Source organism: Mauremys reevesii, unplaced genomic scaffold (assembly GCF_016161935.1).
Source record: "Mauremys reevesii isolate NIE-2019 unplaced genomic scaffold, ASM1616193v1 Contig77, whole genome shotgun sequence".
NCBI lineage: Eukaryota > Metazoa > Chordata > Testudines > Geoemydidae > Mauremys > Mauremys reevesii.
Window position 1 is genome coordinate 328,696 of NW_024100892.1, and position 26,252 is coordinate 354,947.

Here is a 26,252-nt window from a genome sequence, read left to right on the forward strand (position 1 = left end):
GTGAGGAAGTAGCACCTTCAGTCCCAGGCAGTAAAGGGCCCTTCCTGGGAAAGGCCATGTCCTGAAAAGGAAAAACTAAAGTCAAGGAGAGTCCTTCTAAAAATCCTTGGGGATGTCACAGGGGGTAAAGTGTTTCTTTGTCTGACCAGGGACTTGAACTCTGGACCCTCAGATTAAAAGTCTGATGCTCTATCAACTGATCTAGCCAGGTTCACATTTAAAAAAAGACAAATTTCGTGCAGAAGAGAAACTAGTCAAGAAAAATGAGGGCTGGAAACAATACAGAAAACCTGCTACTCTTACTCTCTTAGCAGTCCTAGCCCCAGCCTGCTCCTCCATCCAGCACCCTGAGGCCTTATTCTTTTTTTCATTAAATATCAAATCCAGGAGAAAACACAGTTATACAAAGCAAAACGAAATCACAAACAGAAATGTCATTGGAAATACAGTAATAAAAAAAGGACAATGCAATTCCCATCACTTTATCATGTCTGGGCCATTCCTGTATCAAAAGCACCCACTAAGGTCCCTGTGTGCTTACAAGAAACCTGGAGGAACTCATACCACAGCCTGAACATGAAACTCAACTGCTTCCAGGTGCTGCAGTAAAACCCTTTCCCTGCTGTGAAGTTGCACTCCATAGGGTTTTATGAAAATATGCTAATGAGTGTGAATATAAAGTAACTGGACTGTGCTTCATGCAAAAGGTCTCTTGTAAGGTATCATTACAAAGCTTATAATCTACTGTGTGTGTTCATCCTATTTGTATGAACCGATCATTCTTGGATCTGAAACTAGAAATATGAACTATAACTCTGAGGTCCTGTTGTAATAATGCAAACTGTGGGCCATTAATGGTGGTTTGGACTCTTTATGGCTCCCATTAACCAGGACAATTGACTGGAGATGGCTCTGTCCTGCACCATCTGTGAGTCAGGCCAGGAAGAATGAAGGCTTGGGGGTCTCACAGGACATGTGACCATGTCACCTGGTACAGGAATCCATCTTAAACCTGGGGCTCTTCCCCAGGAGAGAGAGACAAAAGATTCCTGCCTTGTACCAAAGCTGTATAAGGTGGTGGAACTGAACAAACATGGCTGCAGTCATGAGACATCCCCCAGCTACCACCTGAGCTGGAACAAGGGCTATACCAGGTGAAAAGATTGGGCCCAGACAAGAAATAAGTCTAGTCTTTGCCTCTCAGTCTGAGCAGATGGGACCTTTCCCTCCAGTCCTGGAGGATTCTCCTTTCTCATCTACCCTTGTCCCAAACAACACAGCTGGTGGGAATCTTAGGGCTAGTCTACACTTACCATCCGGGTCGACGCGGTGAGTTCGACTTCTCGGAGTTCGAACTATCGCGTCTGATCTAGACGCGATAGTTCGAACTCCGGAAGCGCCGCGGTCGACTCCGGTACTCCACCACTGCAAAAGGCGGTGGCGGAGTCGACCTTGGAGCCGCAGACTTCGATCCCGCAGCGTGTGGACGGGTAAGTAGTTCGAACTAGGGTACTTCGAGTTTAGCTACACTATTCACGTAGCTGAACTTGCATACCCTAGTTCGACCCCCGCCCTTAGTGTAGACCTGCCCTTAAATGTACAGAGGAGACTTAGGCACAGAACCCCCCCCACAACCTTCCATGCAAATGGCACTTACCCCTCACAGAGCAGGATTGAAATTCCTGCAGGGAGATTGCTGGGCCACATCCCCTCTGGGCATAAGCAAAGCAGCAGGGTGAAAAGAACTTGGAGATGCTGGGAATTGAACCCAGGACCTCATACATGCAAAGCATATGCTCTACAACTGAGCTACATTCCCAGATCAGCCATATATGCTATAGGTTACACTCAGAGCCCTCTTGTTTCCAGAGCACCCAGTGGCCTAAGAGCAGCATGGTGGACACATTCCCTGCTCTGAGGGTCAAACCTGCTGTCCTGGAGGCTGCTGGTTCTTAGGGGTCACTTTGCAGCAGGGCCAGATTCTATGTGTGGGGCAGAGAGAGTGGGTGCCCTGGGCTCAGGGTGCAGAGATACACTCAGCCCTCTCCCCGGCATTGGGTGGGGGGTGCTGCCACCCCATGCTGCAAAGTCATGGTGGGGGGGTGCTGTGAGTAGCTCAACATCTCACCCTGGTGGCAGAAATGGTGTGGGGGACTCCAGGTATTTCTAGGATCCACTATTTCCACCTGCCTGTAAAGTCCAGCTTTCCCCAGCACATGCACTGCGGTGCAATTGGGTCACTGTTTCCATGGCTGACAGCAAAGAATCACTCCCAGTTTCCCTTCTATCTGCGGCAGGATTAGCCTGTGTCAGTGATTAATGAGGTGGATCTAGTTGTAGATTGTTATTCATTCCCCGCCTTGACAATTCACACCGTCCCTTTCCCATGCAGATTCCCAGCACCTCAGTGATCCTGGTAGCAGGGGTTGGGTCCTGAGATTTTCAGGGTTCTTTCCCCCTCCACCTGGAGTGAACTCAGCTTTTTCCCCATCCCAGACATTCCATGAAATAACAACAGGGGCATAAAGAAAGAGGGGAGGGAACATCTCACAGCCAGGGCTGGATGTGCCCAGGGCTCCCTGCTTGTCCATTGTTTCCATGGAATTTGGCCCCCTGCTTTGCACAAGGGACAGAGAAATATCTTGCTGTTCCTGCGTCTGTGCAAGGAAAATTGTGCTTCCCTAGGAAAGAGAGGCGGGAAATGGCCCCATGGTGGGACAATATCCTCAGGATTAAGAGCAAAGGACTCAGGCTGAGAACTGATTTAACCCCACTCATCTGGGATTTAACAAATTCTCTTCCATGAAGACACTGGGAACTTGTGACATTGATCCAGACTCTGGGGGTCCGGGCTGCTTTAACTCTTGGCAAAAACATGAACTTGATTCCAAGAAGGGAGAGAGAAGAAGCCTGAAGTTGACTTTAGTCCCAGGCTGGGGTCTCCTGAATGGTGGGAAACATCCTTGGCTGCTACCCAGGGACAGCCACTACTGGTGACATACCACGGCTGGGATGTGAGGGGAATGTTACATGGACTTTATCATATAGAGCCCATCCGGCTTCTCAGAGCCCACAGGCGAGAATCTAGAGAAGGGTGAGTCATTTCTCAACTGCATTCTCAGGAAAAGCTGGTAGCCGTCCTTGACCAGACACCCACCCAGGAAAGCAACCATGGCAGTTCTGTGGAGAGCTCTGGCTGCCAGGGGGTCCAGCTAGGAGAGGGAGTGCTGAAGGGTCTGCAGTTTTTGCAGTGGGGAGGAGGGCCAGACCAGTGGGGCTGTCTCAGGAGTCAGAGGTGGCTTTGCCAGTGGGGAGGCGCTAGGTCACTTGTTGATGGGGTGGGGAAGTAGGGACTACAGGATGTGAGGCTGGTTAAAATGAAACTGCACAAAAAACCCTCCCCCTTTGCTCCAGCTAAAGGCCCTACTTTGGCCTCTCCCCCTTTCATAAAAATCTCCATATCTACCCTGGCTCTCAGAAACCCCCTTTCTCCTATGGGTATTTTTATGATTTCTTCCTTTTTTCATGGTCTCATACAAATACTTTTGCCATCAAAATGATCAAGTAAATTTAAAATGAGAAAAACAATCAAACAACACATCTGTCTCTCCTTCACCAGACATGGACTGTGTCTGAATTTTTCTACAGAACAGTCTAGGCAGGCAGAGTCACCCCTACATTGACTTCACATCAGGCCCAGGACTTGCACCCAGCAGTTCTTGGGGCCGTGGGACAGAACTGAGCTTCACTGGCAGCAGTGAGGGAGGACGGTTGGGACTGAGCTGTCTGGGGAATATTTTAATCCTTATCTATTTTTCAGAGGATTAAATCAATGCAGCTTCCACTTCTCTGTCTCTCCCAAGGAGATGATGTTTCTGTGCAAAGTACCCAAACTTTTTAACAATAAGAAGTGAAATGAAATGGCCACATGATGGCAACAGAACCTAAGAAACGTGTTAGTCTCTAAGGTGCCACATAGTCCTGTTCTTTTTGAGGATACAGACTAACAGGGCTGCTCCTCTGAAACCTAAGAGATGAGAAGCCATGTTCTTGTTCAATGTGCATTGAAGCTGAAAAGGGAGATGTTTCCTCTTTGATTCCTAAGCCCCCAACTCTAATCCACTAAACACCCCTTTCCTCCCACAGCCAGGACTAAAACCCAGGAGTCATAACTGGTGGCCCCCCTTAACCTTCTCTCTGTGAGGAGGAAGAAGAAGCTCTGAGACCCCTGTGCTGTCGTCTTGCCATCCTGCCTGGGCTGCCCTTGAAACCCAATGGGGTTTCCTTGGGCAGTTCTGAATCTTGCTCCCAGGAAGGGTGTAATTTTAGGAGCAGGTTCCAAATAGTGCAATTAACCAGCCAGAAGGGGCAGCAGGTATCGGTGTCGGAGCCATTGAAATAATCACAGCAAAGTAGTTCAGGGAAACTGTTATTAATGAAGTGTGAGTGAAAGGTGAGAAGCTGATGGTGTCAGTGTCACACTAGAGGGCGCTGAGATGGTTTTAAATTTGTCATCCAAACCCAGCCACCACCTAGCACATGTTTTAACCTCTTCTTCTCTTACCATTGCTCCTTATCAGGAAAGGGGAGAGAGCAAACGAGCAATAGAAACAGAGACCTAGTGACCGACCCAACCTTTCTTTGCTCTGCAGTAAGTCATCTTGCATCTGCGGCTGTTGAAGCTACAAGGCAGAGGACTAAGTACAACATTTAAACTTATGTTTGACCTCAGAGAATAAAACAAATGTGTCTGTGAAAAGAGGGGAGTCGAGTTCAATCCCTTGTCACCATCAATGTGCAAACCAGGAACCTGTTGGTGTCACTAGGCCTAAGTAAACCAAAGTTGTGAATTTGGGCCTGAGTGAACCCAAGTTCTTCCAGGCTTGGCTACACTTACAAATTTGCAGCGCTGCAGCAGGGTGTGAAAACACACCCTCTCCAGCGCTGCAAATTGCGGCGCTGCAAAGCGCCAGTGTGGTCAAAGCCCCAGCGCTGGGAGCGCGGCTCCCAGCACTGTCTGTTATTCCCCACAGGGAGGTGGAGTACGGACAGCACTGGGAGAGCTTTCTCCCAGCGCTGGCGCTTTGACTACACTTAGCGCTTCAAAGCGCTGCCGCGGCAGCACTGCCACGGCAGCGCTTTGAAGTGTAAGTGTAGCCAAAGCCTAAGATGCTAACAAAACAGCAAGCAAAATGTGTAACTGTCAGCTGTCTCAGCTTGCAGCTGCAGGACAGTTTGAAACAGCAAAAAGCGGCGGGGAGGAGGGGAAAGGGGGGAGGAAAATCTGCATGCGTCTGTGCTGTGAAGGCCATAGATAAATATGCAAATGGGAACTTTTCTAACACGCTGAGATGTAATGTTTAAAGTAACTGCTGTTGGGAAGGGAGGGGTGAGGGGGGAAACCAAACAAAAGGCTTACACAAACAAGTGGGGTATAAATGCTGGGACCCCGCCTGCGCGCGGGTGTGCAGGATTTGAGATGCTTTTTCTCCCTGGCACCTTTTTTTGAGCTCAAATAAACGTGGTTTGCTTCTCCACCCTGGTGTGTTAATTAGTGCGACGCACACCGGGCAACGAACCTGCTGTTGCTCTGCCTCAGGCTCTTTGAGCTGGCAACAAACCTGTTGCTTTGCATTCCTGATGTGTCACCATCATGTGGCTATTCTGTCTCAGCCCCTTTAATTAAAAAATTGTGTTTTTTTCATAGAAACTATATTTTCCTTGTAGAGACACAGGGGCAGATTAATCTACAAAGGGAAGGTGATTCCAAGGCAGTTCTGGAGGAGAAGGGAACGTTTTCAGCATCACTAAATTATTTTGTTGTGCCTCACAGAGAGAGAGAGAGAGAAAATAAACCTATTAATTTGAGCTACCAACACAGTTCACAGCATGAAATACACAATTTTGTGTTCAATGAGTTGTGTTCAGTTACATAATATGAAAAATATGTATTGGGCAATGCATGAAAACCTCACTGCATTGAACAACCCACCTGATCTAGTCAATGTACTACAGAATATTTAAAGAAGTTAAGAAAGATGTGCTTATAAATTAATGTGTTGTGCCATTTACACACACACAAGACACAGAAGAAACTGAATTATTTGAGCTACTAAAATTTCCATTTTCTCACAGCATTTTAGGTCTCAAGGTTGTTTTAATTTGCTTATTTTTTTGGAACTAGAAATGGGGAAAGAGTACACTGAAGTCAGTGGAATTACCGCAGTGAGGATTAGTCACATTTTTGCCACTAACAAAACCTTTGTTAACACAGAGTTAACTTTGACAGTGAATATCTCTTACCTTCCAGAACATCGAGTTCAGTAAAACTCAAACTCTGGAAAAACAGGGAATACAGAGTGAGAGTACATGCCTAGATAACCTTAACTCTGCCCTCTAGAAGAGAATCCCTGATAGCATATGAGAACAAGGAAAGGTTTGGGGACAAATTACAGCTACTTCCCAAGAGTTTGTTTCTTCTGAAATTAATTGACCCTGGCCCCATCCATTGATCCTGGCCTGGTGTCTGGCTGTGAAATTTACTGTTTTTATCCCAGCATAATTGTAAAGCAATGTCTTCTTTAAAAGCTCCTTTATTCTAGGTTATACAAGCAGGTCACTTCCCCAGGTATTTCAAGGAGATGGAATTTTCCTGACCCACAGGGAACTTAAACTAACATGCTCAAGATCACACATTCCTTAGGAGAAAATGAAGGGGAAAAAAAACCAAAACCCACCAAACCGTTGCTGTATCTACCCAAATGATCAATGAGACCAGAAAGTGAGACTGTGCAATTAACTGTCTGGGACTACACTGACTCTGCAGTTACTTGGGTGCAGACACACCCAGCTCTACGGTTGGGAAACGTACAGAGACTCTGCTGCTGCTCATGAACTAGCAGCACATGACCTCTGAACAGCTGCCATTCGAATGTATCTGAAAGTCGCAAGGAACAACGATCTGTGTTAAAGGAAGGCTGCCATTTATTAGAGCCCCAATTGATGCCGTGTCCACAAAGAGAGGATTGAATGTGTAACAGGGAGTTTGGTAAATCCTGGTTATTTTAGTTTTGTAACAGGCTCCTGTCCACCCCAGTAGAGTTTTCAGTCCCAATGGCAACTTACTTACCAAATGTAATACAGACTAGTCCATGCCTCCCAAGTGGATGTGGTTCTTGTTCTTCTGCACATTGTAGCCCATGGAGGCCAAGGACCTGCAAATGTGTCTTCATGTGAATTTGTTCAATTGATGAAAACAAACCTAGACACTTAGAGGATTGGAAGTGATTTCAGCTGGGGGACATGTTTGCTAGGTTTTTATGCATTTGCACAGGAAAACATTGAGTGTGTCCATTCATTTCAGGGATCCCCATTTAGTGGAGCTCCTGAAAATGGAATTATTTTTACTGAAGGAACAGGTTTGTGAGAGGGTACTTGGATTTGAACCAAAGACCACTTGATCTGCAGTCAAACACTCTACCACTGAGCTATACCCCATGACATTTGCATAGGCAAGTCAGTGACCTTAAGGATTTTGAAGGATGGGCTCTGCCTCTGAGAGCTCCTTTTCTATTCCCAGACCACAGGGGTTTAAAAAATGGGGTTTGATTAAACTTTATATACACATGTAGACACCACAGCTTGCACACCCACCAACATAGCTTCCCCACTGTCATAGCTACCACCTCTCGGGGAGATGGGTTAACTGCACGGACAGGACAGCTCTCTCCCTCCGCTTAGAGCAGCTTCATTATTTATGAACAGGTGGGAAAGAACCTCCTGAATGGACAGCAACCAATGTATCAAATATTGCTGTGTCTGCATTCAATATGGGTAACTGGTCATATTGGGCTGGATTAGTAGGAGCGTTGCCAGCAGATGGAGGGAAGTGATTATTCCCCTCTAGTCAGCACTGGTGAGGACACATCTGGAGCACTGCGTCCAGTTTTCACCCCCCGCCCCCACTACAGAAACAAATTGGAGAGAGTCCGGGGGAGGGCAACAAAAGTGATTAGGGGGCTGGAAGACATGATTTATGAGGAGAGGCTGAGGGAACTGGGATTGTTTAGTCTGCAGAAGAGAAGAATGAGGCGGGAGTTGATCGCTGCTTTCAACTACCTGAAAAGGGGTTCCAAAGAGGATGGATCTAGACTGTTCTCAGTGGCACCAGATGACAGAACGAGGAGCAATGGTCCCAAGTTGCGGTGGGGAAGGTTTAGTTTGGATCTTAGGAAAACCCTTTTTCACTAGGAGGGTGGTGAAGCACTGGAATGGGTTCCCTAGGGAGGTGGTGGAATCTCCTTCCTGAGAGGTTTTTAAGGTCAGCCTTGACAAAGCCCTGGCTGGGATGATTTAGTTGGGGATTGGGTTGGACTAGATGACCTCCTGAGGTCCCTTCTAACCCTGATATTCCATTATTTGAAGCTGTTCCCGTGTATCAAGGTGAGCTGCAGCTCAGCGAACCCCAAGGATCTGAGTGAGGCGAGCTACTTGCAGCAGAGGCAGACCAAGCGGCAGGTACAACGCGGGGTCGCACCCCGGCCGGCAGATAGAATCTCATGTGCGAGATCCCGGCTCCTGTTACTTTGCAAAGTGTGTGCGTTTGCTCCGGGTTTGAGCTGTGGGCCAAGTGCCCTCTGGCTTCTCGTCCGGGCTCCGTCCTCCATGCGCCTGGGCATCAGCGGGACTGTCTCAGGAGAGCAGCTGCCCCATCCCAATCTCCGCCCAGCCGGGGAAGGAGCAGAGGCAGCCCGGAGAAAAGACTCCTTTGAGCGCCAGAGACGGCCGGAGCATCTTATTTGCATAGCCACAGTGCATTGCGTGCAGCGAAGCGAGTCCCTGGTCGAGGGGCTGGTTTTGCTCCCTGTGTCCCCGGTTTCGATGATCCAACTCGGGCTGCCAATCGGTTCAATTCCATTTCCTCTGAAAGCTAGCGGTGTAGCGGGCTGGGAGAGTAGTCACCCTGACTTTTGGGAGCGTAGGCGGTTGCCCCGGCAGTGCCTCTGCCACAAGTTCTACATACTCTGCTTTCTCTTCAGTTCGTATAAATCTTTCGCCTTTTACTAAAGATTTCCATGGAGAGGAATGTTGATGAGTTTGTACCCAATTTTTTAAGGCTTTGCTTTGGCAAGGCTGTTGCTTGCTGTGAGAAAAACAGAAGAGTGTTCCCTGAGCTGGTGTCACTGGCTGAAGCTTTTTTATAGTATGAAAAAAGTATAATAGGGGGCACCTGGCATTGGCTGCTGTTAGCAGACAGGATACTGGGCTAGGTCTTTAACTTGGATGGGTAGCTGGGAAGACAGTCAATCAGACAGAACGGTTCAACAAACTTTTTCATTTCCTTGTTATTGCCTGACTCCTTTAATTCTTTTCCTTTTCCTTATTTCCCAGCAGACCGACTAGCCACCAGATTTGGGTGCTAGCAGAGGGACCTGACGAGCTCCTTCTTTTCGACAGCGTTGAACTTGCCAGGGCACAGTCAGATTCTGGATGCTCATCTGAATGTAACGCCTAGCGCTCACCTTTATTTCTGTTTCTTAGCTCTTTTGGGCCATCGATCTTTGGTCTGACCCGTAGGATCCCTGCATTAGGAGAGATGGCTAATTAATGAGCCCATAAACCTTGGAAATCAAATGAAACCTGAAGTCCGTAGAAGACCTCGAAAGGCCCTTGGGGGGGTGGAGTGCGAGCTGAGGAAGAGTTCCCTGCACAGCTTACCTCTCCATTCTCGTTTTCCTGTCCTGAGCGCAAAAGCCAGGAAGCAGCTCCGGGTAGGGAGGGGATACCATATGTGTGCAGTGGTTAGACAGGAAACAGCGAGGAACTGGACTCGTATGGAGTGAAACTGTAAGCATGTTCTGTATGCCTGATGGCTGCAGGTTTGAGAGAGTTATGTGGGAAGTGGAGGGTTTCAGTGGGCTTTCAGAGGAAATGTAATGGAAAGGCAGCCGAAAGTGGAATCCCAGGTTTTTAAACAATCCTCCACTAACACACCAAACAGCTCAGGTCTAGTTACTCATTGAAAATTAGAATAAAGTTACAGCAAGATTTCATCATAAATGAAGTCAAACCCTAAAGATTTCAGAACACAACTGCTAAAAGGAGCCATTAGGGAAGCAATACAAATCAACCTTGCCTCAGAGAAAGGCAGTTAAACAATTTCTCTTTTTTAAAGCAGCATAATCTCCCCAAACGGAAGGGCCCTGTTCCCGGAGAAGGGTCCTGGAGAGGGTTTTCCTTGTTGGTGCCGGCCATCCACCTCCCCGAAAGGCGGGAGCTAGGTCGACGGAAGAATTCTTCCGACCAAGGCGCGGACTGATGTAGCCGCGCCGATTTACGTTCCCCGTGCAGCCCAGGCCCGAGGGTCGGTGCGTGCTGAACAGTTAAGTCAAAACAGCTCCGTCCGTCAGAGGTGTGCAAAAGGGAAAACCCGCTCCTGGGCGACACGGCCACGCCGCCCTAACCCGCAGCGTAGCTAAGGGCATTCGGGGAGGCGGTGGGTGGGCCTCAAGCGACGGAAAGCCCTCCTCCAGCATGGGGTTGTGACAGCCTAGTCTCCGTAGCACAGACAGGGTGGCCACCAAGAGACAGGAACAGACAGCGAAAGCCAAAGCGGCCCCAGGGCAGGGGGCGAGGCTGCCTGTTGGACGAGGAGACCGGGTGGGACAGGCGTTTTGGACAGGCCGTCCTCCTGTCAAAGGAGGAAGAGCCCAAGAAGAAGGGCCAGGCAAGAAGCTACAAGCAGGGAAAGAAGCAGAGCAGGAAGGCAGGCAGGCAGCTCCCCTTAGAGCCAAGGAAGGCACCGGTCCAAACCCCCCAAAAGCAGACTAGAGAGCAGATCAGCTGCAAAAGACTAGGGAAAGCCAAGAACACAGAGAGACCCAAGTAAAGTTTCAGAACTGAGCTTTGCTTACAAGGAGGAACATGTGACAAAGATACCTGGAAGTACAGGGCCTGTGGAGAAGAGCACTCCCAAAGACCCAGAATAACAGCTGTTTTCCTGAGAATCTGCTTTGCAGTGCACTAAGCCTAAACAGCCCACTATCAGTTGTCTGTTGTTTAAACCAATCACCAGGGGAGAGCGCGAACGCAGTCCCCCACTACCACAAATTATGCAGTCAAGTTTCCCGCATTTGGGGAAATCGCAGGGGTCAGCACACCCACAGTGCAATGGATGAGCCTCACCCTGGGAAAACCACCTTCGTGATCATGGTATCTCCCCTGCCAGGTAAGTATGAATTCCTGCTGCCCGGCCGCCCGCCCTCGCTCACCCCGCACTTATAACACACGGGCGGACCGCCGCGCCCCCACCGCCGGCCTCGCCCACACTGGCCCCCACTGCCGACAGCTGCCCCGACGTGGCCCCCGGAGACCGTCCCTTCCCCACGCCGAGCTCCCGGTGCCAAAGTCGGGCCCTGCCTGGCAGCCTGCGTCCGCTCCCACGATGCTCTGCTCGCACACAGATCTGCATACCTGCTCACGCGGCTCCGCCCCTCCGCTCGGGCCTCCCCTGCCCGCCCGGGCCGCCGCTCTTGCGTGCTCAGCTCTTTGAGCTCAGATGGGGTGTAGTGCTCAGATCGAGTGCGACAGACCTTAACTTTGCCATGTGAGGGTCATTCTAGCCCCATTACCTGGCTTGCTTATTTATACCTATGACTGTCTTTAACTGTTGTATGCGTGATGTACCCTCACTGCTTGCTGACTGTATCTTGAACTCACCCACAGTATACCCCACATTGGGGACATTGCACACGGTATAAGTTATGTGCTGTCCAATACCAAAGTACTAGCATCCCCCTATACTCTGTATGTCACCCCTGATGACCAGTAACTGATGTTACAAACTCTCTGTATTAAGAGAATTCGGCCGGTTCAGGGACGACGTCGCCTCGCTGTGGTCCCGCGCCCGCAACGCCACCCGCCGACTGGGAAAGCGACTGGGCTGCCGCTGGGTATGGAGCGAAGATCGGCGAGAGCCAGGAGTCCTGGTACCACGGATCGGGACGGAAGACAACACCATCGTCAGCCCTGGAGCCAGAGGCATGCTAGAGAAGACCCTGAAGGCCGCCGTCCACGCGCTCTACGTGGACACCCTGAAGAAAAAGCCGGACCAGGACAAGGTTTTCGAGGTCACCAGCAAGTGGGACTCCAGCAACCACTTCCTCCCCTCAGGCAGCTTCATCCGTTTCGCCGACTGGCGGTTCATACACCGCGCCCGGCTGAACTGTGTCCCCCTCAACGGAGCCATCCGCCACGGGAACCCGGACAAACGCTGCCGGAGGTGCGGGTACTCCATGGAGACCTTGCCCCACGTCCTGTGCAGCTGCAGACCCCACGGCAGAGCCTGGCAGCTGCGCCACAACGCCGTCCAGGACCGCTTGGTGAAGGCCATCGCCCCGCACCTGGGAGAGATCGCTGTCAATCGCGCCATCCCCGGCACAGACAGCCTGCTGCGCCCGGACATCGTCATCACGGATGAGGACCGGAAAAAGATCATCCTCGTCGACGTGACGATCCCGTTCGAGAATAGGACCACGGCCTTCCGCCAAGCCCGAGCCCGCAAACTCGAAAAGTACGCTCCCCTGGCCGACACCCTGCGAGCAAAGGGCTACGAGGTCTACACCGACGCTCTGATCGTTGGGGCCTTGGGCGCCTGGGACCCCCTTAACGAGCGCGTGCTGCGGACCTGTGGGGTGGGCCGTCGCTACGCGCAGCTCATGAGATGCCTAATGGTCTCGGACGCTATTCGGTGGTCCAGAGACATTTACACAGAGCACGTCACCGGCCACCGTCAATACCAAGAGTGAGCCGGCGTGACTTCCTGCACCCACAAGGGGGAAGAGACCTGTAAACTTCCCCTGTTGGACTTTATCCCCTGAGCCCTGAACCAACCAAACTGAACTCTGCCCCGTGAGGGGCACCCTATCACCATTACCCAGTCCGCTCATTTACTCACGCCCACGACTATCCATAACCTGTTTGTATGAGTGATGTGCCCTCACTGCTTGCTGGCTGTACCTTGAACTCTCCCACCGTATACCCCGCATTGGGGACATGACAGACTGTGTATATGTATATGCTGCCTAACACCAAAATGCTAACATCCCCCCACAACCTGTATGTTACCCCCAATGACACAATAACTGACGCTTTAAACACTTTGTATCGTTTATTTTAAATATTCTCTAATAAAATTTAAATCTATTCTTAAACATTTTCTAATAAACATTTAAAACTAAAATTGCCCTATACTCTGTATGTCACCCCCGATGACCAATATCTGACATTTCAACTCTCTGTATCGTTCATTTTCAAATATTTTCTAATAAACTTTTAAATCTTGGCCTATCCAAGTGCTTGGCCGTGATCAAGTGTCTTGATGTTTTTGGTCTTTTGGCCTCGAGATGAAAACCTTGTCTGTGTCTTGGGAACCTTGAGGTAAAAAATTATCTAAGTTGTAGCGGGTCCCGTCCCGGGAAGCCAGGCCATCAGAGAGACGACGTGGCCCACCTGCTGCTGGGGAAAGAGTGCAGCTTGCATTTCGCTTCTCTCTCGCTCTCTCCCCACCGGAAGTTGGTCCAATACAAGAGTGACCTCCCCTGCCTTGTCTCACGTCAGTTTCTCCTCAGGGCAGAAGGTCGGGTGTTGTCAGCCACTCTCCAGAAACTGGACGGCCACTCGATCCCTTTTGTTACCTGCCAAGTGAGGCTGAGTGCACTGGCAGGCAGCGCCGTTTGAAGAAGTGGAAGATTGGACAAATGACCAGGGAGGAGTATAAAAATATTGCTCAGGCACGCAGGAGTGAAATCAGGAAGGGCAACTCACGCTTGGAGTTGCAGCTAGCAAGAGATGTTAAGAGTAACAACAAGAAGGGTTTCTTCAGGGAGGTTAGCAACAAGAAGAAAGTCAAGGAAAGTGTGGGCCCCTTACAGAATGAGGGAGGCGACCTAGTGACAGAGGATGTGGAAAAAGCTAATGTACTCAATGCTTCCCCACCCTCCCCCTTCGTGATTTTGTCTTCACGAACAAAATCAGCTCCCAGACTGCTGCTCTGGGCAGCACAGCATGGAGAGGAGGTGACCAGCCCTCTGTGGAGGAAGAAGTGCTTCGGGACTATTTAGAAAAGCTGGATGAGCACAAATCCATGGGGCCGGATGCGCTGCATCCGAGGGTGCTAAAGGAGTTGGCGGTGTGATTGCAGAGCCACTGGTCATTATCTTTGAAAATTCATGGCCATTGGGGAGGTCCCAAATGACTGGGAAAAGGCTAATGTAGTGCCCATCTTTAAAAGAGGGAAGAAAGAAGGAGGATCCGGGAACTACAGGCCAGTCAGCCTCACCTCAGTCCCTGGAAAAATCATGGAGCAGGTCCTCAAGGAATCAATTCTGAAGCACTTAGAGGAGAGGCAAGTGATCAGGAGCGGTCAGCATGGATTCAGCAAGGGCAAGTCACGCCTGACTAACCTAATTGCCTTCTGTGAGGAGAGAACTGGGTCTGTGGATGAGGGAAAAGCAATGGATGTGTTCTTCCTTGACTTTAGCAAAGTTTTTGATACGGTCACCCACAGTATTCTTGTCGGCAAGTTCAAGAAGTTTGGGCTGGATGAATGGACTATAAGGTGGACTATAAGCTGGCTAGGTCCTCGGGCTCAACGGGTAGTGATCAATGGCTCCACGTCTAATTGGCAGCCGGTCTCAAGCGGCGTGCCCCAAGGCTCGGTCCTGGGGCCGGTTGTGTACAATATCTTCGTTAAGGATCTGGAGGATGGTGTGGACTGCACTCTCAGCAAGTTTGCAGATGACGCTAAACTGGGAGGAGCGGTCGATACGCTGGAGGGTACGGATAGGCTACAGAGGGACCTAGACAAATTGGAGGATTGGGCCGAAAGAAACCTGATGAGGTTCAACAAGGACAAGTGCCCAGTCCTGCACTTAGGACGGAAGAATCCCGTGCACTGCTCCAGACTAGGGACCGAATGGCTAGGCAGCCGTTCTGCAGAAAAGGACCTAGAGGTTACAGTGGAAGAGAAGCTGGATATGAGTCGACAGCGTGCCCTTGTTGCCAAGAAGGCTAACGGCATTTTGGACTGTATACATAGGGGCATTGCCAGCAGATCGAGGGATGTGGTCGTTCCCTTCTCTTCGACGTTGGTGAGGCCTCATCTGGAGTACCGTGTCCGGTTTTGGGCCCCACACTGCAAGAAGGATGTGGAAAAACTGAAAAGAGTCCAGCATAGGGCAACAAAAGTGATTAGGGGGCTGGAAGACATGATTTATGAGGAGAGGCTGAGGGAACTGGGATTGTTTAGTCTGCAGAAGAGAAGAATGAGGGGGGAGTTGATCGCTGCTTTCAACTACCTGAAAGGGGGTTCCAAAGAGGATGGATCTAGACTGTTCTCAGTGGCACCAGATGACAGAACGAGGAGCAATGGTCCCAAGTTGCGGTGGGGAAGGTTTAGGTTGGAACTTAGGAAAACCCTTTTTCACTAGGAGGGTGGTGAAGCACTGGAATGGGTTCCCTAGGGAGGTGGTGGAATCTCCTTCCTGAGAGGTTTTTAAGGTCAGCCTTGACAAAGCCCTGGCTGGGATGATTTAGTTGGGGATTGGGTTGGACTAGATGACCTCCTGAGGTCCCTTACAACCCTGATATTCCATGATTTGAAGCTGTTCCCGTGTATCAAGGTGAGCTGCAGCTCAGCGAACCCCAAGGATCTGAGCGAGGCGAGCTACTTTGCAGCAGAGGCAGACCAAGCGGCAGGTACAACGCGGGGTCACACCCCGGCCGGCAGATAGAATCTCATGTGTGAGATCCCGGCTCCTGTTACTTTGCAAAGTGTGTGCGTTTGCTCCGGGTTTGAGCTGTGGGCCAAGTGCCCTCTGGCTTCTCGTCCGGGCTCCGTCCTCCATGCGCCTGGGCATCAGCGGGACTGTCTCAGGAGAGCAGCTGCCCCATCCCAATCTCCGCCCAGCCGGGGAAGGAGCAGAGGCAGCCCGGAGAAAAGTCTCCTTTGAGCGCCAGAGACGGCCGGAGCATCTTATTTGCATAGCCACAGTGCATTGCGTGCAGCGAAGCGAGTCCCTGGTCGAGGGGCTGGTTTTGCTCCCTGTGTCCCCGGTTTCGATGATCCAACTCGGGCTGCCAATCGGTTCAATTCCATTTCCTCTGAAACCTAGCGGTGTAGCGGGCTGGGAGAGTAGTCACCCTGACTTTTGGGAGCGTAGGCGGTTGCCCCGGCAGCGCCTCTGCCACAAGTTCTACATACTCTGCTTTCTCTTCAGTTCGTATAAATCTTTCGCCTTTTACTAAAGATTTCCGTGGAGAGGAATGTTGATGAGTTTGTACCCAATTTTTTAAGGCTTTGCTTTGGCAAGGCTGTTGCTTGCTGTGAGAAAAACAGAAGAGTGCTCCCTGAGCTGGTGTCACTGGCTGAAGCTTTTCTATAGTATGAAAAAAGTATAGTGGGGGCACCTGGCATTGACCACTGTCAGCAGACAGGATACTGGGCTAGGTCTTTAACTTGGATGGGTAGCTAAGAAGACGGTCAATCAGACAGAACCCGTTCAACAAACCTTTTCATTTCCTTGTTATTGCCTGACTCCTTTAATTCTTTTCCTTTTCCTTATTTCCCAGCAGACCGACTAGCCACCAGATTTGGGTGCTAGCAGAGGGACCTGACGAGCTCCTTCTTTTCGGCAGCGTTGAACATGCCAGGGCACAGTCAGATTCTGGATGCTCATCTGAATGTAACGCCTAGCGCTCACCTTTATTTCTGTTTCTTAGCTCTTTTGGGCCATCGATCTTTGGTCTGACCCGTAGGATCCCTGCATTAGGAGAGATGGCTAATTAATGAGCCCATAAACCTTGGAAATCAAATGAAACCTGAAGTCCGTAGAAGACCTCGAAAGGCCCTTGGGGGGTGGAGTGCGAGCTGAGGAAGAGTTCACTGCACAGCTTACCTCTCCATTCTTGTTTTCCTGTCCTGAGCGCAAAAGCCAGGAAGCAGCTCCGGGTAGGGAGGGGATACCATATGTGTGCAGTGGTTAGACAGGAAACAGCGAGGAACTGGACTCGTATGGAGTGAAACTGTGAGCATCTTCTGTATGCCTGATGGCTGCAGGTTTGAGAGAGTTATGTGGGAAGTGGAGGCTTTCGGTGGCTTTCAGAGGAAATGTAATGGAAAGGCAGCCGAAAGTGGAATCCCAGGTTTTTAAACAATCCTCCACTAACACACCAAACAGCTCAGGTCTAGTTACTCATTGAAAATTAGAATAAAGTTACAGCAAGATTTCATCATAAATGAAGTCAAACCCTAAAGATTTCAGAACACAACTGCTACAAGGAGCCACGAGGGAAGCAATACAAATCAACCTTGCCTCAGAGAAAGGCAGTTAAACAATTTCTCTTTTTTTAAAGCAGCATAATCTCCCCAAACGGAAGGGCACTGTTCCCGGAGAAGGGTCCTGGAGAGGGTTTTCCTCGTTGGTGCCGGCCATCCACCTCCCCGAAAGGCGGGAGCTAGGTCGACGGAAGAATTCTTCCGACCAAGGCGCGGACTGATGTAGCCACGCCGATTTACGTTCCCCGTGCAGCCCAGGCCCGAGGGTCGGTGCGTGCTGAACAGTTAAGTCAAAACAGCTCCGTCCGTCAGAGGTGTGCAAAAGGGAAAACCCGCTGCTGGGCGACACGGCCACGCCGCCCTAACCCGCAGCGTAGCTAAGGGCATTCGGGGAGGCGGTGGGTGGGCCTCAAGCGACGGAAAGCCCTCCTCCAGCATGGGGTTGTGACAGCCTAGTCTCCGTAGCACAGACAGGGTGGCCACCAAGAGACAGGAACAGACAGCGAAAGCCAAAGCGGCCCCAGGGCAGGGGGCGAGGCTGCCTGTTGGACGAGGAGACCAGGTGGGACAGGCGTTTTGGACAGGCCGTCCTCCCGTCAAAGGAGGAAGAGCCCGAGAAGAAGGGCCAGGCAAGAAGCTACAAGCAGGGAAAGAAGCAGAGCAGGCAGGCAGCTCCCCTTAGAGCCAAGGAAGGCACCGGTCCAAGCCCCCCAAAAGCAGACTAGAGAGCAGATCAGCTGCAAAAGACTAGGGAAAGCCAAGAACACAGAGAGACCCAAGTAAAGTTTCAGAACTGAGCTTTGCTTACAAGGAGGAACATGTGACAAAGATACCTAGAAGTACAGGGCCTGTGGAAAAGAGCACTCCCAAAGACCCAGAATAACAGCTGTTTTCCTGAGAATCTGCTTTGCAGTGCACTAAGCCTAAACAGCCCACTATCGGTTGTCTGTTGTTCAAACCAATCACCAGGGGAGAGCGCAAACGCAGTCCCCCACTACCACAAATTATGCAGTTGAGTTTCCCGCATTTGGGGAAATCGCAGGGATCAGCACACCCGCAGTGCAATGGATGAGCCTCACCCTGGGAAAACCACCTTCGTGATCATGGTATCTCCCCTGCCAGGTAAGTATGAATTCCTGCTGCCCGGCCGCCGCCCGCCCTCGCTCGCCCCGCACTTATAACACACGGGCGGACCGCCGCGCCCCCACCGCCCGGCCTCGCCACACCGGCCCCACTGCCGACAGCTGCCCGACGTGGCCCCGGAGACCATCCCTTCCCCACGCCGAGCTCCCGGTGCCAAAGTCGGGCCCTGCCTGGCAGCCTGCGTCCGCTCCCACGATTCTCTGCTCACACACAGATCTGCATACCTGCTCACACGGCTCCGCCCCTCCGCTCGGGCCCCTCCCCCTGCCCGCCCGGGCCGCCGCTCTTGCGTGCTCAGCTCTTTGAGCTCAGATGGGGTGTAGTGCTCAGATCGAGTGCGACAGACCTTAACTTTGCCATGTGAGGGTCATTCTAGCCCCATTACCTGGCTTGCTTATTTATACCTACGACTGTCTTTAACTGTTGTATGCGTGATGTACCCTCACTGCTTGCTGACTGTATCTTGAACTCACCCACAGTATACCCCACATTGGGGACATTGCACACTGTATAAGTTATGTGCTGTCCAATACCAAAGTACTAGCATCCCCCTATACTCTGTATGTCACCCCTGATGACCAGTAACTGATGTTACAAACTCTCTGTATCATCTATTCTTAAACATTTTCTAATAAACATTTAAATCTATGCTGTCCAATACCAAAATGCTAATATCCCCCTACAACCTGTATGTTACCACCAATGACACGATAACTGATGCTTCAAACACTTTGTATCGTTCATTTTCAAATATTCTCTAATAAACTTTAAATCTGTTCTTATCAGTTGAATATCTGATATGTCCTTTATTTGAGGACTGTATATTAAACTGATTTTTGAAACAGGGGGCTGGAATAGGAGCTTGCTCTGTCCACCCCATGCATTGACCTGGTATTGCAGTGCCTCCAGGACCGGTGGTGCCTCTCCTTCTGGGGAGAATCTTCTGGTTAGAAAAGCAGAAAGAATTTTACTGTAATGATGCCCCTTTAGAGCAGATTTGTTCGAGTTGTTGAAAACAGATTGGAAACCCTTGTCTTCTTTACAATAAAATATTGTTATGTTTTCTTGGGGTCTAATGTTTTGTGAGGCTGTCGATAGATATGTGAGGTTCTTTGTCTTGCTAGAGGATTGTTTAAGGAGCTGGGATCCTTTTTTTCTGCGGCGAGTCTTTTCAACCGTTAGTATGAGGGATGAAGGCTTTCCGGGCTGTTGGGGAGATGGTTGGTTGGTTGGTTGGTTGTTTTGTTTGCACGCACAGGCAGAGACGGCGCTGTTTAAAGCTGCTCCCGTGCATCAGGTCAGGTTAGCTGCAGCTCACCGAACCCCGAGGATCTCAGGTGAGCTACTTTGTAGCAGAGGCAGACCAAGCAGCAGGTACAATGCCGGGTTGCACCCCGGCTGGCAGATACAATCTCAATGACCGAGAGACGTTTTCCGTTGGACCGTATGAACTCGAACCGTAAACTCACTGAACATTAAATCTCACCAAATGAGGGTCAACCCAGCCCCATCATCATATCCACTCGTTATACTCCACACCTGAACATAGCCGTCATATGAACAACCTACCCTCCTATCTCAGTGTCTGTACGTTGACCCGTTAACCTTTTACTCCCAATCGGGGCTATGGCAGATGATGTATTCCTTATGCCACCTGATCTTAAACTGAATTTTGCACCCCCTCGACAATCTGTACGTTATTCCCTGACCACCAGAAACTTCTACGCCTAAACTCTGTGGCCTACACTTTTAAAAACAAACAAACAAACAAATGAAAAAAAACCCATCATCTTAGTAAAATCAGAGGCTGCCAGGAGGTTCAACCTGCTGCTCACTGCAGGACTGATCCCCCACTAAAGGGCCCCCCTCCGGGGCTGAGCTTGCAACCCTGGGTTTAGCAGGCTAATGCTCAAGCCCCCGAGCTACCCCTCCCCCCTACGTTGACACTTGCTTGCGATCCCGGCTCCTGCTCCTTTGCAAGGTGTGTGCGTCGGCTCCTGGGTTTTAAGCCTGCTAACCCAGCGGGGGCCCGATTGCCCTCTGGCTTCCCGCCCGGCTCCCTCCGCCATGCGCCTGGGCGTCAGCGGGACTGTCTCAGGAGAGCAGCTTTCCCCCTCCCCCGCATCCCAATCTCCGCCCAGCTGGGGAACGCAGCCCTGAGAAAAGACTCCTTTGAGCGCTGGAGGCCGGCGGGGAACTCTCATTTCCATACCCACGGTGCATTGCGTGCAGCGAAGCCAGTCGCTGCTCAAGGGGCTGGTTTTGCTCCCAATGTCCCCGGTTCCCATGAGCCAATTTGGCATTTAAATCGGTTCAATTAAATTTCCTCTAAAAGGGAGAGGTTTACTGGGGCTGTCGGTGTAGTTACTCCGAGTTGAGCGGAAGGCGCCTTTCCCCTGGCAGTGCCTCTGCAGGTTGTTCTGGTTTCTCTTCAGATGGTATAAATCTTTTGTCTCCCTCTGCTTCCCCGCTCCCGAAAAGCAAAAGCACAAGCACAGCTTTTCCTGGAGAGTAACCGTTATGCGTTTCCGCCCCAGTTTTGTGAGATTGTTATCTCACGTCGTGGGAAGAAAGCAGAATGGGGGTCGGACTTTTGCGCCTTGAACAGAGCGGTGGTGTGTGTTTCCTTGGCTAGCTGCTGCCTGTTTGTGGCTGGGAGGCAACCCTTACCGATGATGGCAGGGGGACAGCTCTCTCTTGTGTTCGGCAGTGATGCTGCAATTTTTTGTTGTGCCCCTCCCCTGCTGCAAACCAGGCAGGCAGGCTTGGTGGCCCGCGGAGGTGGGTCGAGCCCAGGTTTCCTTTGGCAGACGCCTGGTTGAGAACCGGTGCTGTATCCTATAGGGATCTTAGTCATCTCTTGTCTAAGCTGACAAGCCCTAATGTCTGTAGTCTCGTCTCATACTTTGGAAGCCTGCTATTTACCCCTTTCAGTTGTAAAAACTGACTCTTGATTCCTACCCTTTCTTTCCTATCTGCTAACCAGTTACTGATCCATGAGAGGGAGGGGTTTGAGCCGTCTGGAGTAGCTCGTGACTGTGAGTGGCAACCTCAGGGCAGACTGTTGAGAAGCAGGGCACAACCCCCAAAATGGTTGTACGTTCTAGACTGAGATTTCACCAAGTGTCAGATACTGGATGATGTGCCTTTTATGACTTTTTAAACCCAAACTTGCGATTTGGGGATAATTTAAGCGTTCTGTGCAGAGGACTAGAAATACTTTTATTAACCTGTAGTTTAGATCATTTTAACATTCGCTGGAATCACAGTTTTAAATCTGTTCTTATCACTTTAATAACTGATACTTCCTCTATCTCAGGACTAGCTATTACACTGATTTTTTGGAATAGGGAGACGGAATAGCAGCTTCCTCCATCCACTGCACACAGCGCCCCGTTATTGCGGCACTGAACCTCCAGGAACGGTGGGCCTCCCTATGGGGAGAATATCGTGGTTGAAGAGCAGCGAAGAAAAGTCGTGTTGTCTGTGTTACCATTTGGTTTGTACTAAGAGTATGGTTTCGAGTCATCTGTGACTCTTTCATCAGTTATTAGTTACATCTTATGATTAAGCCTCTGAGTTGAAAGGCTGCTCTTGCAGATTTTACTTTGTCGTTGTTTGTAGGTCAGTTAAACAGCTGCTTTCTTAGTCTATTCTGTGTAGGTTCTTAAACTGCTCTCTTTAGTATACCTTCCAGAATTAATGGCATGGTTTGGCTCGTTCTTTCCCTCGTCTCCCCACAGAAGAGAAAATTTCCATCCCTTTTCCCATTGGGAAAATGCCACCCTCTTAACCTAGGAAACAGTCTCTGTAAATGTTTTGCCCAGACGAGGGCTACTTCATAGGAGCAGAAGAGGAGGAAGGTTGTGGCCCTTTGAGTCACATTCCTAGCGTGACTCAAGGAAAATAATTAAAGAAAAAAAAAGTGTCGGGGGGGGGGCGGTGCGCGAGCGGCTCGGGGGCAGCAGGTCAGTGGGTGGGTTTTTGTGGAAAGGAGGAGCGTACAGGGAACTGTCTCTTTTTTTCTTTAACAGAATTGTGTGTCAAGGGTTCTTGCTTTGAATTCTTCCACTGGAGTCATTTTAGGGAAGTGAGCCTCACTGAGAGTTACCTCGCTACGGTGTTCGTTGCGTGGCTGAGTGCTCGCCCCGGCGAGGTAGAAAGCGGTGGGGGCAGGGGGTGTGCGCGTGCCGCAAAGCCCGAGCATCGCTTCTCGGCTCTTTGAGCTAAGATCAAGCGTAGTATCTGTTCTTATCAGTTTAATATCTGATATGTCCTTTATTTGAGGACTGTATGTTAAATTGATTTTTGGAACAGGGAGTTGGAATAAGAGCTTGCTCCATCCGCTCCACGCATCAGCCTGGTATTGCAGTACTTCTGGGCACGGTGCACCTCCCCCAGGGAGAACATACTGGTTTAAAAAAAACAGATCAAAATTCTTTATGCTCTGTAAAGCTCTGTGCTTCTCGGCTCCTTGGAGCTAAGATCAAGTGTAGTTGAGCTCAGGTCAAGTGCGACAGACCTTAACTTTGCCATGTGCGTGGCTGAGTGCTCACCCCGGCGAGGTAGAAAGCGGTGGGGGCAGGGGGTGTGCGCGTGCCGCAAAGCCCGAGCATCGCTTCTCGGCTATTTGAGCTAAGCGCAGCTCATGAGACGCTTAATGGTCTCGGACACTATCCGCTGGTCCAGAGACATTTACACGGAGCATGTCACCGGCCACCACCAGTACCAGGAGTGAGCGGACGTGACTCTGTGCACCCACAGGGGGGACGGAACCTGTGGACCCCCCCGTTGGACTCTATCCCCTAAGCCATGAACCCACCAAACCATACTCCACCATGTGAGGGTTGTCCCAACCCCATTACTCAGCCTGCTTATTCGTGCCCATGACTATCTGTAACCTGTTTGTATGAGTGATGTACCCTCACCGCTTACTTGCTGTACCTTGAACTGACCCACCGTATACCCCGCATTGGGGACATGACAGACTATGTATATGTATGTGCTGCCTAACACCAAAATGTCAACATCCCCCCACAATCTGTATGTAACCCCCAATGACACAATAACTGACGCATCAAACACTTTGTATCGTTTATTTTAAATATTCTCTAATAAAATTTAAATCTGTTCTTATCAGTTTAATCTCTTTTATTATGAGATACATACTGAGGACCTAATAATGTCCCATAAGACAGACCCTGGGGCTCCTAAACCACAGCCCAGGGAGCCACCCCCTGTCCAGGAGCACTCTGCTGCCCTGCACAGGCTCCCGACTATAGTAGCCCCTAGGGTCCCAGGGACATGCCGAGCCAGGAAGTCTGGAGACCGAGGTGCTACAGCAATCAGCTCCCGTATCCCAAGACCGACAGAGCAAGACCCCCCCACACGGGGGAGCAGGCGTCATGCTCCCCAGTTACCAGTGGACCGCCCTGCTATCCACCTGCCGCCAGACAAACTCCTGGATACTCAGCAACACCCACAGCCCGAGAAACCTCTCCCTGATGACCAGCAGCTGCAAGGAGCTGACCTGACTGCCGAGCGCCACCCCCCACCGCAGGAGGAACCTACAGCCTCACCATCGCTAGCACCAGCTGGAGCCCGTTCCCGCCCGCCTCAACTGCAGGAGGAGACGCCCACTAACCAACCACTACTCCCCATGGGTAAGTGCCCCACTGCACCCCAGCCCCGGCCCTCGCGGGGACCCCCCCACAGCCCCGCTATCAGGAGCTACCTGCACTGCACTGCTGCTGCAGGGGCTGCCTGAGTAGCCCCACCGCGGGCTCCGGCCACTGCCTGAGACGCGGAAGCAGGGCCGCCCAGAGGGGGGGGCAAGAGGGGCAATTTCCCCCAGGCCCCGCGTCCCGCAGGGGCCCCCGCGGCTCCGGTTGAGCTCCCGCAGGCATGACTGCGGCAGGTCCGCTCTTCCCGGGCTCCGGTCGACCTGCCGCCGGCATGCCGGCGGGAGCTCAACCGGAGCCAAATGCCGCCCCCCAGGGAAAGGGCCGCCCCTGAGCGGGGGCCCCCCGCCGCCGAAGACCCCGGGCCCCCGGAATTCTCTGGGCGGCCCTGCGCGGAAGAGTCCCTGCCCCAAGCCCCGCGTCCCAGCTGCTGCTGCCCGGGGATCCCAGCCTGCCCCGGCTGCCGCGCGGCCCGATCGCTGATCCCGATTTGCTGGGGGACTCCTCTCCCGTGCCCCGGTGGCTGCCTGATCAGCCCGGGGAGCCCCATGGCGTACCTCCGCTGCCGCTGCCCCGGGATCTCAGCCCCACGCCCCGGCTGCCGCCACCTGATCGGCCCGGGGCCCCATGGCGTGCCTCCGCCGCCGCTGCCCGGGATCTCAGCCCCGGGACCCGGCGGACGCCGCCAGATCGGCCCTGGGATCCCCTCGGCGAGCCTCCGCTGCCCCTGCTCGGGGGCTCCTGCTCGGCCCCCAGGCGCCCGCTGCCCGAGCCGGCCGGGGAGCCCAGCCCCTCGCCCCGGCGGCCGCTGCCCGAGCCGCCCGGGGACCCCAGCCCGCGCCCCAGCTGCCGCTGCCTGAGCCGCCGGGGACTCCCGGCACGCCCGCCGTTGCCGCCGCTCCCGGGGCCGCGGCGCCCTCGCGCCGCCGCCGCTGGGGCCGTCGGGCCTCCTGCCCCGCGGCCCGACCGCCAATCCCGGGAACCCCTCGGCGCGCCTCCGCCGCCGCTGCCCGGGATCCCGCCCAACGCCCCGGCGGCCGCTGCCGGAGCCGCCCGGGGACCCCAGCCCCGCGCCCCGGATGCCGCCGCCCGGGCAGTCCGGGAGCCCTGCGGCGTGCTCCCGCTGCCGCTGCCTGGGCCGCTGGGGGACTCCCGGCCCGCGGCCCGTTTGCCGCTCCCCGGGGGGTCCCGCGGCGCGCTCCCGCCACTGCAGCTCGAGCTGCCTGGGGATTCCTGCCCCGCGCCCCAGCGGCCGGTGCCTGAGCCGCTGGGCGATCCCGGCCCCGCGCCCCGGATGCCGCCGCCTGTGCGGCGCGAGGAGCCGCGGCGTGTCTCCGCCGCCGCTGCCCGGAGACTCCTGCCCCACGCCCCGGCGGCCGCTGCCCGAGCCGCCGGGGGATCCCGTCCCCACGCCCCGGATACCGCCGCCTGGGCGGCCGAGGAGCCCCGCAGCATGCTGCCGCTGCTCGTGCCACCGGGGGACCCCTGTCCCGGCACCGAGCCCCAGCTGCCGCCCCTGCTTGGGCTGCCCAGGGACTCCTGTTCCGCGCCCCAGTGGCCGCTGCCCGAGCCGCTGGGGGACTGCCGCCCCTCGTCCCGGTTACCGCCGCCGCCCTGGCAGCCTGGGGTGACCGGCTACGTGCTCCAGCCGCTAACGGCTGAGCCGCCGGGGATCCCTGCCCCACGCCCCAGCCACCTGCACAGCCTGGGGAGCCCCGCTATATGCTCTGGCCGGAGCAGCCAAGGGATACCTGCCCCACGCCCCAGCTGCTGCACGAGGGGCTCTGCCGCAGGTTCCTGCTGCCGCCCCTCTGGCCGGGGATCCCTGCCCCCTGCCCTGGCTGCCGCTTCCTGAGCGGCCGGAGGGCCTCGCGAAGTGCCTGGGCAACTGCCGCCCGGCCTGTCGGGAGACTCCTGTCGGGAGCCCCAGGCGCCGCCACTCCCCAGAAAGTTAAGCAACCAGCACCCACAACCTCTACCAGGATAGCATCCTGTCTAGGAACAACTCACTGGTCAATAGCTGGGGTGTGAAATCCTCATTTCTTTGTTGTTCTATCACTGTAGTCCCCACTTTCCTATTGCTAGTCTGTATA

The 26,252-nt window shown here is 52.6% G+C and overlaps 9 non-coding genes across 9 annotated transcripts; 5 read left to right on the forward strand and 4 right to left on the reverse strand.

The window, feature by feature from the left end:
- Window positions 1–1,747: 1,747 nt before the first annotated feature.
- TRNAA-UGC lies at window positions 1,748–1,819 on the reverse strand. Its single transcript has one exon. It is a non-coding gene; the product is annotated as a tRNA-Ala (tRNA).
- Window positions 1,820–7,425: 5,606 nt separating this feature from the next.
- On the reverse strand, window positions 7,426–7,497 carry TRNAC-GCA. The gene has a single exon. It is a non-coding gene; the product is annotated as a tRNA-Cys (tRNA).
- A 1,521-nt stretch (window positions 7,498–9,018) lies between these two features.
- On the forward strand, window positions 9,019–9,134 carry LOC120394738. Its single transcript, XR_005592395.1, has one exon. It is a non-coding gene; the product is annotated as a U5 spliceosomal RNA (small nuclear RNA).
- Window positions 9,135–11,071: 1,937 nt separating this feature from the next.
- On the reverse strand, window positions 11,072–11,235 carry LOC120394736. The gene has a single exon (XR_005592393.1). It is a non-coding gene; the product is annotated as a U1 spliceosomal RNA (small nuclear RNA).
- A 5,022-nt stretch (window positions 11,236–16,257) lies between these two features.
- On the forward strand, window positions 16,258–16,373 carry LOC120394737. The gene has a single exon (XR_005592394.1). It is a non-coding gene; the product is annotated as a U5 spliceosomal RNA (small nuclear RNA).
- A 1,928-nt stretch (window positions 16,374–18,301) lies between these two features.
- On the reverse strand, window positions 18,302–18,465 carry LOC120394739. The gene has a single exon (XR_005592396.1). It is a non-coding gene; the product is annotated as a U1 spliceosomal RNA (small nuclear RNA).
- A 752-nt stretch (window positions 18,466–19,217) lies between these two features.
- Window positions 19,218–19,403, forward strand: LOC120394741. The gene has a single exon (XR_005592398.1). It is a non-coding gene; the product is annotated as a U2 spliceosomal RNA (small nuclear RNA).
- Window positions 19,404–21,719: 2,316 nt separating this feature from the next.
- LOC120394742 lies at window positions 21,720–21,913 on the forward strand. The gene has a single exon (XR_005592399.1). It is a non-coding gene; the product is annotated as a U2 spliceosomal RNA (small nuclear RNA).
- A 770-nt stretch (window positions 21,914–22,683) lies between these two features.
- LOC120394740 lies at window positions 22,684–22,875 on the forward strand. Its single transcript, XR_005592397.1, has one exon. It is a non-coding gene; the product is annotated as a U2 spliceosomal RNA (small nuclear RNA).
- Window positions 22,876–26,252: the final 3,377 nt, after the last annotated feature.